Genomic DNA, 18,444 nt, shown 5'->3' on the forward strand with positions numbered 1-18,444 from the left:
TTCAAACAAGTGATGGTTTTTAAAGGTCTCTTAAAAAATAGTATTATAATTAATCTTCATTAGTTTTTAGTCAAGATAAATATCCATTTTCGAGCTAGTGATTGTACTGAAGAGAACCCTTCAGCTAAAAATGAACTGTGTGTAATTCAGCACATTCTCTTTTAATTCGGCCAGCCCCCTCTGCTGTTTAAAAGGTATTTTTTTTTTCATTTTCAATAGCTTTTTTTTTTTTTTTAACCTCAAAAAGATACTTAAAATTCAGTCATTGTATCAAATAAAGAACAGGTGCGGATGTCAAGTAATTTCACCAGTGAGAATATTTATATATCCAGATGATGTCTCATTTCATAGGAAATCTTATCAAAAGCCCAGGTTTCACCACATTGTTACTGAATTAAAATACGGAAAGAGAAAATTTCCAGTTTAATAATGATCTAATCTTTGTGGGTAGATAAGTAGACAGAAAATAAACAGATTTTTTAAGAGCACTCTTTTTAATGAAAAGAATGAGAGTTGGAAGTCGGGGACCCTGGATTCTAGTCTAGCTCTGCCACCAACACTTGTGTGCCCTTAGACAATCATCCTCACTGTCTGTCCATATTGTTAAGAACATTCCAGCCACTTTCCAGGGAGTTCAAAGTGCTATTATAATTTCCGTAGCATTGTGAAACAGTAAAATGCCACTTAAATGTAAACCAATTTGAGAATGCATGAGCTTTTCTTTGTTCTATGATGAACTAATTATTGGTGGCTCTATCATTTAAAATACTGAGATAAAATTATTGGTATATACACACTACTATATATAAAATAGGTAATCAACCAGGACCTACTGTATAGCACAGGGAACTATACTCAGTACTCTATAATAACCTATATGGGAAAAGAATCTGAAAAAGAATAGATATATGTATATGTATAACTGAATCACTTTGCTGTGTATCTGAAACTAACACAACATGGGAAATCAACTGTACTCCAATATAAAATAAAAAATTTTTTTAAATTACTGGTATGTAAAAACATGTATAATAGTAATAGAAGATACCATCTTTGTCATGAAAAAAAATAGGTTATCCACAAGAAGGAGTCATTTGTGTTTGCATTATATATAATGCAAAGGAAAAGATGACTTCCAGAATGGGGAGTGAAAAACACTATAGATTCTCTTCCCAACAAACCGTCACTTAACTGGGTACAATTTTTTTTTTTTTTAATTAATCATTTAAAGAGAATTGTCCTAAGGACATATAGCAAATAGAGAAAGACTCATTCAAGAAAATGAGAGAAAATCTACTGTATTTCCTTTAAGGCAAGAGTCTGTAGCATTTGAACTATGACCCCACCTCCCACCCCAAGTTCCAGGTGCTCTAATCAAGGCAGGTGCAACCAAGAAGATTGGGCTCCCTCATTCCCCAGCTCCCAGTCAGGATCCAGTTTCACCCAGGGAAGGACAGGTTGCCAGCTTTCTCATTTCTCCCTATTTTACAAAACTATTCCAGGCAGGTGTGCCTAAGAGGTCCAGGACTCCTTTTCTCCACTTAACCCCCATTTATAGGACAGAAACTCTCCCCCAGGCATAGAAAACCAAGGATATGAGGACCCAATTACTCTCACCCCAGCTCACTTGTAAACCCATGGTTCCAGATGGGGAAAGGCAAGCCAAGAAGAGGGGGACCATCTCTGCCACCCCACCTGCTGGTGAGGCAAGGTGTCACTCTGGGAAAAGCGAGCCAGTGTGTTCTGCCCCCAGCTCTTGTGTGGTGGTACAGAGGTTCTACCAGGGGAAGAGGTAGGACTCAAGGATGATGGACTCCACAGCTCTGCCTGAAGGAGCTAACTCTACTGGAAACAGTGCATGGAAAATTGTGTACCTAAGGACACTGTCAAAAGCAACAGACATCAATTGTTAGAGAACAGTTAAGAAGGAGCTCATAGCTCCATGATACAAGCAAAATGGCAGAGCAGGCAGAAGTTTAACAGAGAAAAACGATAGAAACAAACGAAGAAGAACCCTCCTGAGATCATGGTGGTCAGGAAGGCTGTGCACAAGTGCTAAACTGCACTCACTCAGGAGCAATCAGAGCTGGATGTGGACAGACCTGAAACCATCCCCTAAACCATCCACAGATCAATCAACAAAGGGCAGAAGCCTCACGGGCACTAGGGGTTTTACCAAAAACTGGCTGAACACCAATCTACCTTGACCCAGAGGCAAAACTCCTAGGAAAGCAGGCTTAAAAACAAAATCACACCTACCCCTGGCAGTCAGTGTGCATGCCTGAGACTGCACCTTCTCAGGGATGCTGGGAGAGGAAAAACCCACGCTGGTATTCCCTTACTAAATGTGGAGGCAACCACATAAACCACTTAAACTGTGATAGCAGCCTGCAAGCCACACGCACACATCAAATGGCAAAGAGTAAAAAATGTAACTGGCTAACAGAGCTTAAGCGCAACCTCTGGCCAATAAGTGGCTTATGCTGTCCCAGGAGAAATTCCTAGGTAGCTAGGCTGAAACATAAAACAAGAGGCTTCACACAGTGGGGTGGGGGGGGAGAGTAGATTTCAAGTCACTAAATGTATAAATAAATTACTGAGAAAACAAAACAAAAACAGTATCAGCCTGTGGAGGAAAAGGGGGGCAGCAGTATGTGTTCTAAACAGCTGACTTAAAAATGAACTTTGGGACAACCTGGAAGAAATATGGACAAATTCTCAGCAAAGCACAACCTTCCAAGACTGAACCAGGAAGAAACAGAAAATATAAAGAGACCAATCAAAAGCACTGAAATTGAAACTGTGATTAAAAATCTTCCAACAAACAAAAACCCAGGACCACATGGCTTCACAGGCGAATTCTATCAAACATTTAGAGAAGAGCTAACACCTATCCTTCTCAAACTCTTCCAAAATATAGCAGAGGGAGGAATACTCCCAAACTCATTCTACGAGGCCACCATCACCATGATACCAAAACCCAACAAAGATGTCATAGAAAAAGAAAACTACAAGCCAATATCACTGATGAACATAGATGAAAAAATCCTCAACAAAAAAGTAGCAAACAGAATCCAACAGCATATTAAAAGGATCATACACCATGATCAAGTGGGGTTTAGCCCAGGAATGCAAGAATTCCTCAATATATGCAAATCAGTCAATGTGATAAACCATATTAACAAATTGAACATATGATCATCTCAATAGATGCAGAAAAAGCTTTCGACAAAATTCAACACCCATTTATGATAAAAACTCTCCAGAAAGTAGGCATAGAGGGAACTTATGTCAACATAATAAAGGCCATATATGACAAATCCACAGCCAACATCGTTCTCAATGGTGAAAAACTGAAACCATTTCCTCTAAGATCAGGAACAAGAGAAGGTTGTCCACTCTCACCTCTGTTATTCAACATAGTTTTGGATGTTTTAGCCACAGCAATCAGAGAAGAAGAAGAAATAAAAGAAATCCAAATTGGAAAAGAAGAAGTAAAGCTGTCACTGTTTGCCAGTCACGTGATACTATACATAGAGAATCCTAAAGATGCTACCAGAAAACTAAAGCTAATCAATGAATTTGGTAAAGTGGCAGGATACAAAATTAATGCACAGAAATCTCTTGCATTCCTATACACTAATGATGAAAAATCTGAAAGAGAAATTAAGGAAACACTCCCATTTACCACTGCAACAAAAAGAATAAAATATCTAGGAATAAACCGACCTAAGGAGACAAAAGACCTGTATGCAGAAAACTATAAGACACTGATGAAAGAAATTAAAGATGACACAAACAGATGGAGAGATATACCATGTTCTTGGATTGGAAGAATCAACATTGTGAAAATGACTCTACTACCCAAAGCAATCTACAGATTCAATGCAATCCCTATCAAACTACCACTGGCATTTTTCACAGAACTAGAACAAAACATTTCACGATTGTATGGAAAAAACAAAAAGACCCTGAATAGCCAAAAGCAATCTTGAGGAAGAATAACAGAGCGGAGGAATCAGGCTCCCTGACTTCAGACTATACTACAAAGCTACAGTAATCAGACAGTATGGTACTGGCACAAAAACAGAAATATAGATCAATGGAACGGGATAGATAGAAAGCCCAGAGATAAACCCACCTACATATGGTCACCTTATCTTTGATAAAAGAGGCAAGAATATACAATGGAGAAAAAGACAGCCTCTCCAATAAGTGGTGCCTGGGAAAAACTGGACAGCTCCATGCAAAAGAATGAATTTAGAACACTCCCTAACACCATACACAAAAATAAACTCAAAATGGATTTAAAGACCTAAATGTTAGGCCAGACACTATAAAACTCTTAGAGGAAAACATAGGCAGAACACTATGAAATAAATCACAGCAAGATCCTTTTTGACCCACCTTAGAGAAAGGAAATAAAAACAAAAATAAACAAATGGGTCCTAATGAAACTTAAAAGATTTACACAGCAAAGGAAACCATAAACAAGACAAAAAGACAACCGTCAGAAATGGGTGAGAAAATATTTGCAAACAAAAGCAAACTGGCAAAGGATTAATCTCCAAAATATACAAGCAACTCATGCAGCTCAATATCAAAAAAACAAACAATCCAAAAATGGGCAGAAGACCTAAATAGACATTTCTCCAAAGAAGATATACAGATTGCCAACAAACAATCAAAACTACAGTGAGGTATCACCTCACACCGGTCAGAATGGCCATCATCAAAAAGTCTACAAACGATAAATGCTGGAGAGGGTGTGGAGAAAAGGGAACCCTCTTGCACTGTTGCTGGGAATGTAAATTGATACAGCCACTATGGAGAACAGTATGGAGGTTCCTTAAAAAACTAAAAATAGAACTACCATATGACCTAGCAATCCCACTACTGGGCATATATACCCCGAGAAAACCATAATTCAATCAGAGTCATGTACCACAGTGTTCATTGCAGCACTATTTACAATAGCCAGGACATGGAAGCAACCTAAGTGTCCATCAACAGATGAATGGATAAAGAAGATGTGGTACATATATACAATGGAATATTACTCAGCCATAAAAAGAAACGAAATTGAGTTATTTGTAGTGAGGTGGAGGGACCTAGAGTTTGTCATTCAGAGTGAAGTAAGTCAGAAAGAGAACAACAAATACCGTATGCTAACACATATATATGGAATCTTAAAAAAAAGCAAACTGATTCTGAAGAACCTAGTGGCAGGACAGGAATAAAGACGCAGACATGGAGAATGGACTTGAGGACATGGGGAGGGGGAAGGGTAAGCTGGGACGAAGTGAGAGAGTGGCATGGACATATTTACACTACCAAATGTAAAATAGATAGCTAGTGGGAAGCAGCCGCATAGCACAGGGAGATCAGCTTGGTGCTTTGTGACCACCAAAAGGAGTGGGATAGGGAGGGTGGGAGGGAGACGCAAGAGGGAGGGGATATGGGGTATATGTATTCATATACCTGATTCACTTTGTGATACAGCAGAAACTAACACACCATTGTAAAGCAATTATACTCCAATAAAGATGTGAAAAAAGAAAAAAAAAAAAGAACTTTGGGGACCTCAAATAACCATAATTTGGAGATTTCCTGTACACAATATTTTTTACACATGATATATTCTCCTAATTACAGTTTATTAAACTTAATTCTACAGTCAGTTTTCCTTCCCTGGATACACACTGGGGGAATTAGATGGCTTGAGAATAACCACCATAGCCCAATATATATGCTTTCTTTTTCTGGACACAAGAGAAATCCACTAAATATGTCATGTGTATATATATTTATATTTATATACATATAAACACACACACACATATATGTTTGTGTGTGTATATATTATGTGTATATGTGTATGTAATAGAGAGATTTTATAACATATATTTTTTATATTTAACATTCCAAGAGTTAAATGATCTCCCCAACAACAAGCTAGGAAAGGAAAAAAGAATTAAAGGCTGAGGATTTAAGAAGAAAAATAATTTTTGGAATGGTCTGAGTTAGGATTAATGGTAATTAGATTTGTTAGCATTGGACTGGGATCGGCTCTGAACTTGACGTAGGCTGCGGTCCTAGAGCAAAGATGCCAGGAGTGAACCTAGGGAGGAGCGGAATGGTTTCAGGAGTAGTGGCTCAGGAGATCCCTGCTGGCTAGTACCTAGAGATTTTTTCATTATGTGGAAAGGGCCTTCTTCACGGATCAGGAACAGAAAAACAATATCAGTGTCGGTAGCCAGGTAGGGAAGCAGGGGTCGAAAGTCAGTTGGCATTTGAGCCACGTCCAAACATCACAGTGACCATGAACTGTTTTAACACCAGTCACCCTGTGACAGGCAAAATTCTGAGGATGACCCCCAGTAGACCTCTATCTTGTATAATCTCCTCCTCTTTGAGTGGGGGTGGAACCTATGAAGATGAGGAGGTATCATCATCCTATTGTAGCAAAAGGGAGATGATTTCAGCTGGCCCTGTCTGATCACATGAACCCTTTCAGAGCATCATGGGTGTGCTCTGAGCCCCAAGTAGTAGGGGTAACTCTAAACCCCACAGCTATTCTCCCTAAAGTCCACCCAGTGTCATTGTGGATGCTGCAAGAAGATCTCCAGCTCTTAGTCATCAGGCGGGCCTGGGGTTAGCACATCCTTTTCTACAACATAATCATTGATGCTGAGCCCAGGTCATGAAACCAGACTCCTCAGATAGGAACTCAGTGGTTCAGGAAGCAACTCAGTCCTGTCATACAGCACCAAACATTGCAGAACTCTTCATTGGTCTCCCTCTAACTTATAGCTGTTGTACTCTTTGTACAACACAAACAGTTTTGCGCAAATAAGGCTATGTGCAAAAGTCTAGTTGTTCTTTCACTTGACAGCCCTTCATTTATTTAAAGGAGGGATAGTTTTCTCCTGAGTTTTCTCTGGGCTCTTTCTCTTTCCTGTGGAAGTATTCCAGGCCACAGTGTTGCTGAAAGCTGAACACAAAGCCTAGGTGTGTCTGACCAGCACCCAGCCATGTCCTTCCTCAGTCTCAGCACCTTTCTTTAATAAAAGCTGCCTAAGATGGCTTTAAAATCTTTTGCTGCTGCATCATATAAATAGGAGCTTATTTCCATGTACCAGGAAGTGATCCCCAACCTCGTTCTGCGTATAGACACACAGTAAATGTCATTAGTTAATAAATAACGTTTTAAAATAAAACAAATACAAGATGCTGTTGGATTCTCTTTGATTTGTGTAATACAGTTTTTCAATTCTTTGCTTGTAAAGAAACAAGAAACAAGACTGACTTTTAATCAGACCAGATGCTTTCAAAGGAAAATCTAGAAAGAAAATCACACACATATATATATACACACACACACGCATACAACACATGGAAACATAACAAAATGTAAAGGAAATGGAATCCAGTAGCCAAATTATGTTAATTTGACTCTCATTTTAGTTGAAAAGCAAGAGAGGTCAGACATTGCTATCTAAATTCATTACTTACAGAGAAATTCCTTTTTTTAACAGCTTTATTGAGAAATAACTCACATACCATACAATTCACCCATTTAAAATATATTCCTCAGTAGTTTTTAGTATATCCATTCACAGTGTTATGTAACCATCACCATAATCTAATGTTAGATTCCCCCTCCCACCCCGAAAGAAACCCCTAAATCCCTTTATCCATCATGGTGAGGTAGAAGGCATTGTCATCCATTGGGAGTCATGGAGAGCAAGTAATCTGGAAAAGGGGAGGAAAAAAGAGAGTAAGAGATGGGTAAAGGAATGTCTATATTCTCTGAAGATCGCCCTGGACTCCTGGGCTTCTACTAGAAGGCAGACATCTTCACAACAGTTTCGCCTGGGAAATTGAGCTTGTGGAAGATTCGCTGTGTGATTCCATTTAACCCTCATGGAAGTATCAGGGCTTGGATAAAGGCTGCATTGTGAATTACATTCCTCACCACTGGGCTTGCCCTTTCCTTTCCAAAGGGGTTCAGGCTGAAGTAGAATCTGAGCGTAGTGTGTGTTTTGCTTCAGCAAAGAGGCAGTTGTCATCAAGTGGTGCTGTTTTCACTAGGAAACTGAGAAACAAATATTTGTACTGGGTTGCTTTTCATAATGCCTATGTGATTTCCTTTCATTTTCTGCCTTTTTAAGTTCCAGGGGCCAGTGTGTTAAAGAAAATCTAGTGCATTTTATTTTTAAATGATCAGAATGTGAATAGAATGTTCATTAAAGGCCAACAGCTGTAACCAAATGCAAGAGTCTTTTCCTTCCTGCGAGTTATAAACTCTGAATTGATCTAAGAATGGACTCAAATGTGAATGATGGCAGAAATGGCTGTTTATCCTGTTTTACCTCATCTCAGCCTGAGGTTGGGTGCATCTGGAACTTTTTACATCAGAAACACCAACTGCTAAATTAGATATTGTTCTGATATAAAAAACCTTGGTAAACAGCCTTGTTCAAAAGTGCTATTTTTCTATATACTATTTTTCTAAAGCCACCAAGGGGAAACAGAGTTGTTGGTTTTGTGTTTTTTGCCCGTTGAGATAAGCATTATATTACTGGGTGTCTGGAGTTCTGTTCCTTTGTTCCCTTTGCCGGCTGAAGAGAAGTATTACTGGCGCTCGAGGGTTTGATTTTTGCAAGCCTGGGAGCACATTTTCTCCTCTGCCACAATTAAAAGAGCTAAAAAAAAAAAAAAAAATGCAACGGTCCATATTAAAATTTCCAAAAGCAAATGAAATTTCTCCCACTTTCTCCTCTTCTTGGTCTCTTCCGTCACCCTCCGATCGTGAAAAAGCGGTACACACAGGGCTTGGGGACCTGACAGCTGAAAAGACAGCCTTGTGTCAGGCAGTGAGACAGTCATGTGTGTGTGGTTGTAAAAAGAAGTGAATTCCAGAGGAGGAAGTCTTGCGTGTGGGCAGTCCTCAGGAAGGATCTAGGATTCTGTGTGACCGATAGTTATGTCAGTTATTTTACAATATTGTAGGTATCTTGGCACTGAATATGCCTGTGCTCTGAGTTCAGGACATGAGAAATCTGTCTCTTTTCCCTGCCATGTATTATCTCTAAACTAGAGATAGTTAGTAAACAACTGCTTCTGCTTTAAAAAACTTGGGTTCTTATTTAAGTTAAGCAGTTTTATGTTTAATTACTGCTTTTAAATACTCCTTTCCCTTGATACTTGAATATTGGGGTTAAAGAAGCAATGAACATTTTTCAAAATCGATTGCACTGAAATTATTTTAAATAGCAGTGCATTTCTATCATCTCCCTGTTTCTGTGGGTTAACCCCAAAGTTCAAAGCTGAATCAAAATTGCTAGTCGAATTCCTTCACAAACTCAGTGATAAATGTATACTATGACTCCAGGTGACGTTTACTAAGATAATTTAAAACTTGAGATTTAGACCAGATTGACAGCTTAATTTCAAATGGTCTTTCTACTTCTGAAATCAGACTTCTTTTATTTCCTATTATATATTCTTGGCAGGAATGAGGGAATGTGGTCAAAGGTACAAACTTTCAGTTAAATGCTGAATGAGGTCTGGGGATGTGATGTACAGCATGGTGACTACAGGTAACAACAGTGTATTGTGTATTTGAAAGTTGCTGAGAGAGTGCATCTTTAAAGTTCTCACCAAAACAATGAAAAGTAACTGTGAAAATGGATGTGTTAACTAACTTTATTGTCCTTATCATGGGAATCATTTTGCAATATATACATACATGAAATCATCACACAGTACACCTTAAACTTACACAATATTATATGTCAATTATATCTCAAAGCTGGAATAGGAAAAAAACCTGCTACTAAATAACCCATAGGTCAAAGAAAATGTCACAGTGGAAATTTTAGAATATTTTGAATGGGATGAAAATGAAAGCAATACACATCAAAACTTGGGAAGCATTTAAAGCAGTATTTACAGGAAAATTTATAGCACTCAATGCTTTTAGTAAGTGAAGGATTAAGTTATAGGTTAACTTAGTTAACTAAGTTAATTAGTAAGAATGTCACTTTTATTTAGCACTTTAGAGAGCAGCTTTATTCATACTTGTTTGGTCTTTGCTCTGAGGAGACCAAGACTGAGAAAGCTGTGAAATGATTAAATTCAAACCGGATGTAGTGAATGGCAGACAGCCTACACTTGAAAACGCAGTGCTCTCTGGAATGCCTTCTCAGCCCTCTTTTTCTACAGTTTGATCCAGCGACTTCCCCAGGTTCTTCTCCCCCACCACCCACGTGGTATCACACACTACCCTTGCACTGGTTCCCAGGTCTAAACTTTCCCATTGCTTAGCTAGTCCCCACCAAGGAGAAGCAGAGCTGAGCATTCTGCAATCTCCACCTGATGCCAAAAATCTTGGCTCCCTGTGCACCAATGCCAAACAGAAATACGGAGACAGAGATTTGGAGGGAAAGAGAGATGGCTTTATTCCTTTGCCAGGCAGAGGGGAAAATACAGCAGGCTAGTGCCCCAAGAACTGTGCCCCCCTCCCTGGGGAATTGAGAGCGGTTATATAGCCCTGGTCTATGGTAGGTCATAAGGCTCAAAGTAATGAAGGTCTTGCATTCTTCTTCCTGCCTTATTTCAAAATGGTTACAGGCAGCCCCGCTAATTGGGTCCGTTTGTCTCCGGGTTATTGGCCTGCGACCTTCTTTCTGAAATGCAAATACTACAAGGGAGTGCAGGATGTAATTCACATAGTGTTAAGGAGTGATAGGTTAGCTTCCTGAAGTACAAATCTAGTTACAGACACTACAGATTAGTAACAGTTAAAATAAAACTAGGCGTGATTAACTCTTTCAGGCCATTTTATGTTTCTTCTCTAGCCTGGTCACTGTTGCCTTGTTTTCTTTGTTTATCAGAAAAGTCTCATTTCTATTTTTGCTGCACACCTTTCAAATAAGTGACGACCTTCTCTTCGCATTTCTGCCCAGCTTAAGTTTCACATTATTCAATCAAACCAAGGTGATGGCAAAGTCAATAATCACTTTGAAAAGAAGTTCCCACAGTGAGCAAAATAGAGATAATTGGGAATTCAAAAGAGAAGGAAAATAAAAAGACCTTTGAAACATGGAAGGAAGAAGGTGTCAGGTCAGAGAAATGTGCAGAACTTAATTTCTGATCGTTTGACTGGAGCAGGTAATTATATTCTGAGTTATCTAAGGAAATCCCTCTGTGTTTAAAGTAGAAAAACACATTTTGTTTTCATTTGGGGCAGGAACTGAGATCAGACAAGGTGAGCTGCCAGTACAAAGCCCTGTGATTTAAAAGCTACATCAAAGGAGCACAACCTTGTAAAGTTGGTAAAACGAAAATCGACAGAAAGTTTTGCTCTCAAGCTACCGCCATATGTTATTAAATTGAGGTATAAAAATACAACTTGACAACTCTAGATCTAGACTAAGTATTAACTGACAGTCTTGTCCTAAATGTGAAAGAAGTTTTCTCCTGTTAAAGATAAAGAGAGGATAGGAGGGAGACACAAGAGGGAGGAGATATGGGGATATAGGTATCCATATAGCTGATTCACTTTGTTATACAGCAGAAACTAACACACCATTGTAAAGCAGTTGTACTCAAATAAAGTTGTTAAAATAAAAATAAAAATAAGGAGAGGATAAAGGTTTCCTAAGTAGCAAAGTTCTTTTTAAGCTGGTCTTGCTGAATTAAACAGAGGAAGCAGATTCTTCAATGAAAATAAAGCCTCTAATTAACATGTAAGTGAATCAAATGCTGATGCATATAATCACTGCTTGGGGGAAATAAACCCCAAGACTCGCCACATTTTTTTTTCTGCCTTGGTGAGTTGTCTGTGCAGTAAATAATGAGTTTCTTGATTTAAAGAGGTTGACATTTGGATAGATTCTGCAAAGAGCATTTTCCCTCTCCTTTTTCTTTTACCCATTTAATTCTACCATTCACTTGCACCAAGACAGCCTGGTCTGCCTCAGTAATTTTCTTCTGGTATATATAGAACAATATAGAATGATCTGTTCTAAATTTATGTCCTGTACGTACAGAAAACCCTCCTGGTTCATAGACTTATAATCTGCAGTTTTGAGTATGCAACGTGTTCTCCGTTAACCATCCTGAATGTAATTGATAGCTGCTCCTTGCCTTCAGAGTCAGTTATAAAAACAACTTTTAAAAAGAAAGAGAACAAATGTAATTTTTAACAATAGATTGTTAAACAGGTTCTTGTAAAGAATCCTTTTTCCCCATAAGGGAACTCCTTAGAATAAATTAAATGAAAAAAGAAAACCACAGGATTCAAATTGAAACCATAAATTCTGTGATTCCAGGTAGATAGATGATAGATCAAGCCCTTAGTTGATCGATCAATAGACAGACATCAGTAAAAATAAAAATGTGTACCTAGACACATATCAATTCCTAAGAAAAAATGATATGTAGCAAAATATTTTCTCCACTTAGCTAATTATGGGTGATTCTTTTTCTTCTTCATATTTTCCGCAAGAAACATGCCTTACTTTTATTATCAAAAAAAAGGTACATTGTTTTTACAGAAAGAGAAAGATGAGCTCCTAGTAGGAATGCTCTGTCCCTATTGTAACCAGAAGATGTTAAAAGCCAATATTACGAAACGAAATAAAATTAGAACTAAGTCACTTGGCCAGAAACTTAAACAGCGGAATTTATCAGGAGATCAAATCTTTATTAGTGATAAATCCTTACCAACACTTAGGTGGACTATTCCAGGCGTTTTTGCCCTGAGCAGCTTCCTACTCTGCCCCTCGTTTATAGTGGGGATCATATGTACATTTATTCCTTCTTAGTAGAACTTTATCAGAATTTCTAGCTTCGAGTTTGAAATGTTTGGGGGATCCCAGGCTGAAGCAGGCCATGGAAATGAAGTGAGCTACATAATTTGCAGGGCCGAGTGCAAAATGAAAATATAGAGCCCTGTGTTCAAAAGTTATTAAGCATTTCAAGGCAGCTACAGCAGAGCATTAGACCAAGCAGGGGGCACTTCCAAGCACGGGGTCCTGTGCAACCGTGCAAGTTGCCCATGTAGTGAAGCCAGCCCCAAAGAGAGTATGCGCTCGGGAGGGAAGAAGGTCTCAGTTGGAATCTTGTTCTGACACCAGCTGTACCTGTCAGAGCCTCATTTCCCCCTTCTGCAAAAATGGAGGCCCTCTAAAGGGGTCTTTAGAGGGTAAAAGATCCGGTGCAGTGCCTGGTGTCAAACAAAGCCAGAGGCTAAAGTGGTAAGGACAGATTTTACTCAGTAGTACACTATTGTAATAGGGACAAGAATCCAGTGTGAACCAAACTCTAACTCACTTTGTACCAAGGTGACTGGTCATTTTAAAGGGAGGATGAGGAGGTAGGGAGTGGGGAGCAAGCTGGGACTTTGTAGAGTCAGAGAAGTGAAAATTTACAAAAAGTACAAAGGGAAGGGTTGGTCCACGCAACACCATCTGGTTTGCTACCTGGCGCTTATCGAAATTAGGCTCCTCCCCTCCTGCAGAGGCAAACAACCATCTAGAAAATTCCTGTTCATTTCCTTAATTTATCTTTTACTTTGGGTAGCTCCTGTTATCAAAAATAAGGTATTTCATGACGAGCAACAGTGTGGCGCAGTGAAATAGGATTTAAAATTAAATCCTTTTTCCTCAAGAGCAAATAGTACAGAGGAAAGCACTACACGGTGTCTAATTTGGGGCATAAAGAAGAACTTCGAATCAATTGTTCCCTCACTTCACATTCTTGGTAAATAGGAGTGTGACTCTTTGAATAAATGTCATAAAGCCTTTTTAATAGAACAAATTCGAACTTGAAATTTTCTTTAAACGTGGAAATTACCCAGCAAAAGGAGAAGAAATGGCTCCTAGGCAGCTTATAATACCAATTTTATTGTTGACTTATTTCTGAACATTCTTAACTGAGAAGAATTTGATGAACAAACACTTTAGTATCCTGAATTAAACCATGACAGAAATTTATTTTCAGAGGTACATCTGCTGGTTAATGGGTGGTTCGGGCCACTGTTTTCTCCAAGAGTGTGTAAGTTTCACTAGAGGGAAATTGTTTAAATTACAGATTCCTGGCTTCACTCTGGATTTACTGAATCAGAGACTCTGGCATTGGGTCTCTGAAATCTTATTGTTAACAGGCTAGTGATTCTTATGCACATTGAAATTGGACAGACACACTCAATTAACCTCACATTCATGTGGAAATAGATGAGCATTTTGTAAGGTCTCCAATGTGTAAAGATCAGAAGCACAGCTTTCTTTTTACTTGTTTTCTCTCCCCTGGTCAGGAGATCTACCTCTGTTCCTATGACTCTACTGTATACGCAAGATATTTTTTTCACCTGAACCAAGTACTAAATCCTGGATCTGGAAGAAAAATGAAAACTGGAAGTGGCCCCTCGGCTCACATCCATGGGAAGAATTCCAACACACCCCCTCCCACCAGCTCTTTCCTAGTTCCCTTCTCTCTGCAAGCTGATGGAGGATGGTTGGTGAGCATATGCCTTTTGGGGCTCAGAGCTCAACCCTGCCCCATCCACCTTCCTTTGCCTTGAATTTGCATGGGAAATTGATGCTTCTAACTGGCCCTTGTCCGTACGTGGGGTCTTCCAGCAATAATGATGGTCTCTGAATCATCAGACCACACTCTCATCTCCTAAGCTTTATGAACAGGAGAACATGTCTGTAAAACAGTCAACGTTTACGAATCTGATCTGTGGCCAGAAAATAGAGAACTGCTAACTGGTCCACATGGGGACTAAATCACAGGGCATAAATCTGGACGTGGCAAACTGTGTTACCTAAGAATTCTCAGGTTTTAAGGAAACACAAATCTATTTCTGTGTTCATCCGTATCTTCACCTTCCTCGCTCAAACCCTCCATTTTTCCACCCAAGAAACATTATTGAGTTTCAGGGTTAGGTGAAGTGACTTCAAAGTAAATGAGACAGACTATTGGTGTTTTGTAATATTGTGGCACTCATGCTACCATGTACGTTTATATAACCTCCTTGTGCACCAGTTTTGTTTTTTTTTTTTTAAAGTAGGCTACAACACTACTTTTTTTTTTCCTTCAGTTTTTCACTTTATTTATTTATTTATTTATTTTTTTGCCTGTGTTGGGTCTTCGTTTCTGTGTGAGGGCTTTCTCTAGCTGCGGCAAGTGGGGGCCACTCTTCATCGCGGTGCGCGGGCCTCTCACCATCGCAGCCTCTCTTGTTGCGGAGCACAGGCTCCAGACGCGCAGGCTCAGTAGTTGTGGCTCACGGGCCTAGTTGCTCCGCGGCATGTGGGATCTTCCCAGACCAGGGCTCGAACCCGTGTCCCCTGCATTGGCAGGCAGATTCTCAACCACTGCGCCACCAGGGAAGCCCCGCACCAGTTTTTTCATCTGCAAAATGGAGATTTTGAGGGTTTAATCAGATCCAGTGTCTGAAGCATCTACTGCTTCACTCCATATTTATACTTTCAGCTGCACTGGAGATTGTCAACCCTGGTTTCACTGGAGTTGTCATGGGGAGTTATGTCCCTCCCCGGAGATCCTGAGTGCCCTTTATGGCCACTTGTCTTAAACTGGGCCAGCTATTCATTGAACCCACTTATTTAAAAAGCTTTGAACTAGGGGCCAATAGATGTGGATTCCAGATCTAGTTCTACTAACTGCCCAAACTAGGATAAGTTTATTCACCTCTGTGCATCAGCGACTTTTTTTTGGATCACATTATTGGATAGACATATTATTTACGAGGTTCTTTTTACTTCTAATACTCTAGTTAGACACACTGTTTAATTATATGGTATCTCAGGGGTTGAAGGCGTTCAGCAAGCTTCTCTCACTTAAATTTTCATAAAAATGGGTGAAGGGAGGGAGAATCTTTTAAATATAAGTGGGTGGAACTTTGAAAATGTGTCCTGCAGAGTTTTATGAGTCACATCAGCTGATCTAATGCTGGCCCTGCTTCCCTCAGTTTTCGATTGTAGGTGCTTTAATCTTCTAATATTTCAGTGTCAATTTATTAGTTACACGGAATAGCCTCTCTAGAAGCATATATGTGAGGATATTAGATTCCATTGTAACTCTGTCAAGTCTCTTAAGCCTTAAATAACTTACTTCCCTGAGGAAAGATGTGGTTTACCTTAAACTTTGAAAACTAAAAAGGCACCTAGGGAAGTATCTGGTTTTTTCAATGAATAGGAAAACTCCTAACATTGAAAACTTCGTGACATTTTTCACAGCAGTCAGACCATTGCCCTCAGTGTCTAGTCCATATTCTATCATGAGTGTTGGCATCTGCCGGTTTACATGGCCTGTTTAAATTCCTATTAGGTGGACTTGTCACTTCTGTGGTTCAGAGCTCTTGAGTACCACATGCTTACTTTTACAGAATGCCTAAATGCAGAAATGACCTAATAGATAGTTTAAATTTACATAGTGCCTTGGCACCTTTAAACTTCTAAATAGTTTACTTTTCCTAGCATCATCTTTAAGATTTAGGAAGGTAAACTTCAATGGGAATGTTGATTTCAAACATGGCTCTTCTCTACTTAGAGTTGAATGCCTACAAAATTAATGTCATTTAAAAAAAATCATTGGATATTTAAACTATTTATTTCATCCATTTCCTTAACATTTTTGCATTAACTAAACACATTTAAAAGATAAAATAATCAAAGGACAAAATCGGATTCTTTAACCATGACCCTTTGGATAGCATAGCATGAAGGTGATCCACTCATAAATTAATTGAACCAGAATCTATTGGAGACCTATTCTGAGCAGAATCAATTCCTGCCCTTGTGGCCTCCTTCAGTCTATAAAGGAAACAAACATCCAGCAAACAGGCACTTATTATAGAATAACAAATAGTGGTAAACACGATGAAGAAAGAAAGAAAACAGGGTGTGTGGGAGACAACAAATGGGAGGACAGCTTAATGGAAGTGCAGAGAGCAAAGTATTTCTATCAAGGAAAAAGCATTAGTGATGATGCCACCATATACAACATGCAAACCTTCATTTTCCAAAACTTAGCTCTTTCGCATTAGGGTGTCTTGTTTTGTTTTTCTCTCCTTCGTTGGGTTAATTCCTCATTTTAAGTCAAGCCCACGCATGAAAATACAGTTTCAACACTTACAAGGTATGGATGAGGTAGATGAGGCTCTTATCAGACCTTTGTTAACTTTCAGTTCTAGAAAGTTTATGCCAGATCCAGTCAGATGTACCAACTGTAGTGAGCTCTCTCCATGACACATAATTTCTAAAAAATAAGATATATGGTGTCATGCTAACAAGACAAGAGAGACAGCATATGTGGGGGAAACTGAGCTGAGAACTAAAAACGTGAAGCTCAGCTCCAGGCACGCTGGAGAGGAGAGAGCCATCAGTAAACAAGAGTCTCAGGAATGTACTAGCATTGGGGGTGGTGATGGGGAAGGAACAGGAGGAGGAGGAAGGAGAATAAAGAGATGACATAAGGTGAGATATTGAGAGTTAACTCTGGAAGGAACCCCAGAGCTCTAGTGGGTCTGATCTTGGGGGGTGTGGGCATGGAGTGCAGCAACTTGAAGCAGGATCTTATTTCCCTGACCAGGAATTGAACCCAAGCTGTGGCAGTGAGGGCACTGAATCCTAACCCCTAGACTATGAGGGCCAGCAGGCTTGAAACAGGACCTCAGTCCTTGTCCTCTTTGAAGAAAGAATTCAGCAAAGAGATGGAGGTAGTGAAACGGGGAAAGTGTTTATTAGAAGCAAAGTGTGTGTGGAAGAACACACGGGCAGGCTTGGAGTGAGCTGCATGCTTTTGGAATGGCTTAAATTGCTTATATGGGGGCAGTTCTCCAGGTTCCCTCTGGCCAGTCATCTTGCTTGTTGCCCATATCTGGTCTGACTCAGAGCCCTTCCTGATGTGCATGCACACCTTTTAGCCACGATGGATTCCAGTACGAGGGTTTCTGGGAGGTTGGCAGGACGTATTATGGGCTGGCGACCCCTCCCTTCCCTGACCCCTGAGGATCTTTTCTGTGCATGTGTGGTCTGGGAGGTCTCCTTGATCCCAAGAAAAATGTGGCCTCCTTATCTTTTACTGCAGCAGAGCTCTGCTCCTGCCATTGTCTTTCTCTTGAAGTACCAGCAGGAGACAAGTACCAGCTGCTCAGCCTGGGGCCCTGCTATCTCCTGTCTCAGGTCCAGATCTGACAATAAGCTCCATTCTTAGATTACAGACAATAGATTCTGATCTTTTTCTGATCTTTACATTCTTTTCTGGATAATCAGCGTGTCTCTTGTAAAGCATTGCAAATTCAGGTTGCATTTAAATACAACTGAACAAGTTGTTTGTGATGGTGAGAAGTAGTGCTTGGCTTATTGCTGTTGGAAAGAAATGTCAACATTGAATCTGTTATTGTCT

At 39.6% G+C, this 18,444-nt stretch overlaps 1 protein-coding gene across 4 annotated transcripts in view; it reads left to right on the forward strand.

Annotated features, from left to right (window-relative positions):
* The window catches only part of DLGAP1 (DLG associated protein 1), an 869,846-nt gene that overhangs the window by 334,130 nt on the left and 517,272 nt on the right, over nt 1-18,444 (forward strand). The gene's annotated exons all lie outside the window — the stretch shown is intronic.

The sequence above is a fragment of the Balaenoptera musculus genome, chromosome 14 (genome assembly GCF_009873245.2).
Source record: "Balaenoptera musculus isolate JJ_BM4_2016_0621 chromosome 14, mBalMus1.pri.v3, whole genome shotgun sequence".
In the NCBI taxonomy this organism is placed as follows: Eukaryota; Metazoa; Chordata; class Mammalia; order Artiodactyla; family Balaenopteridae; genus Balaenoptera; species Balaenoptera musculus.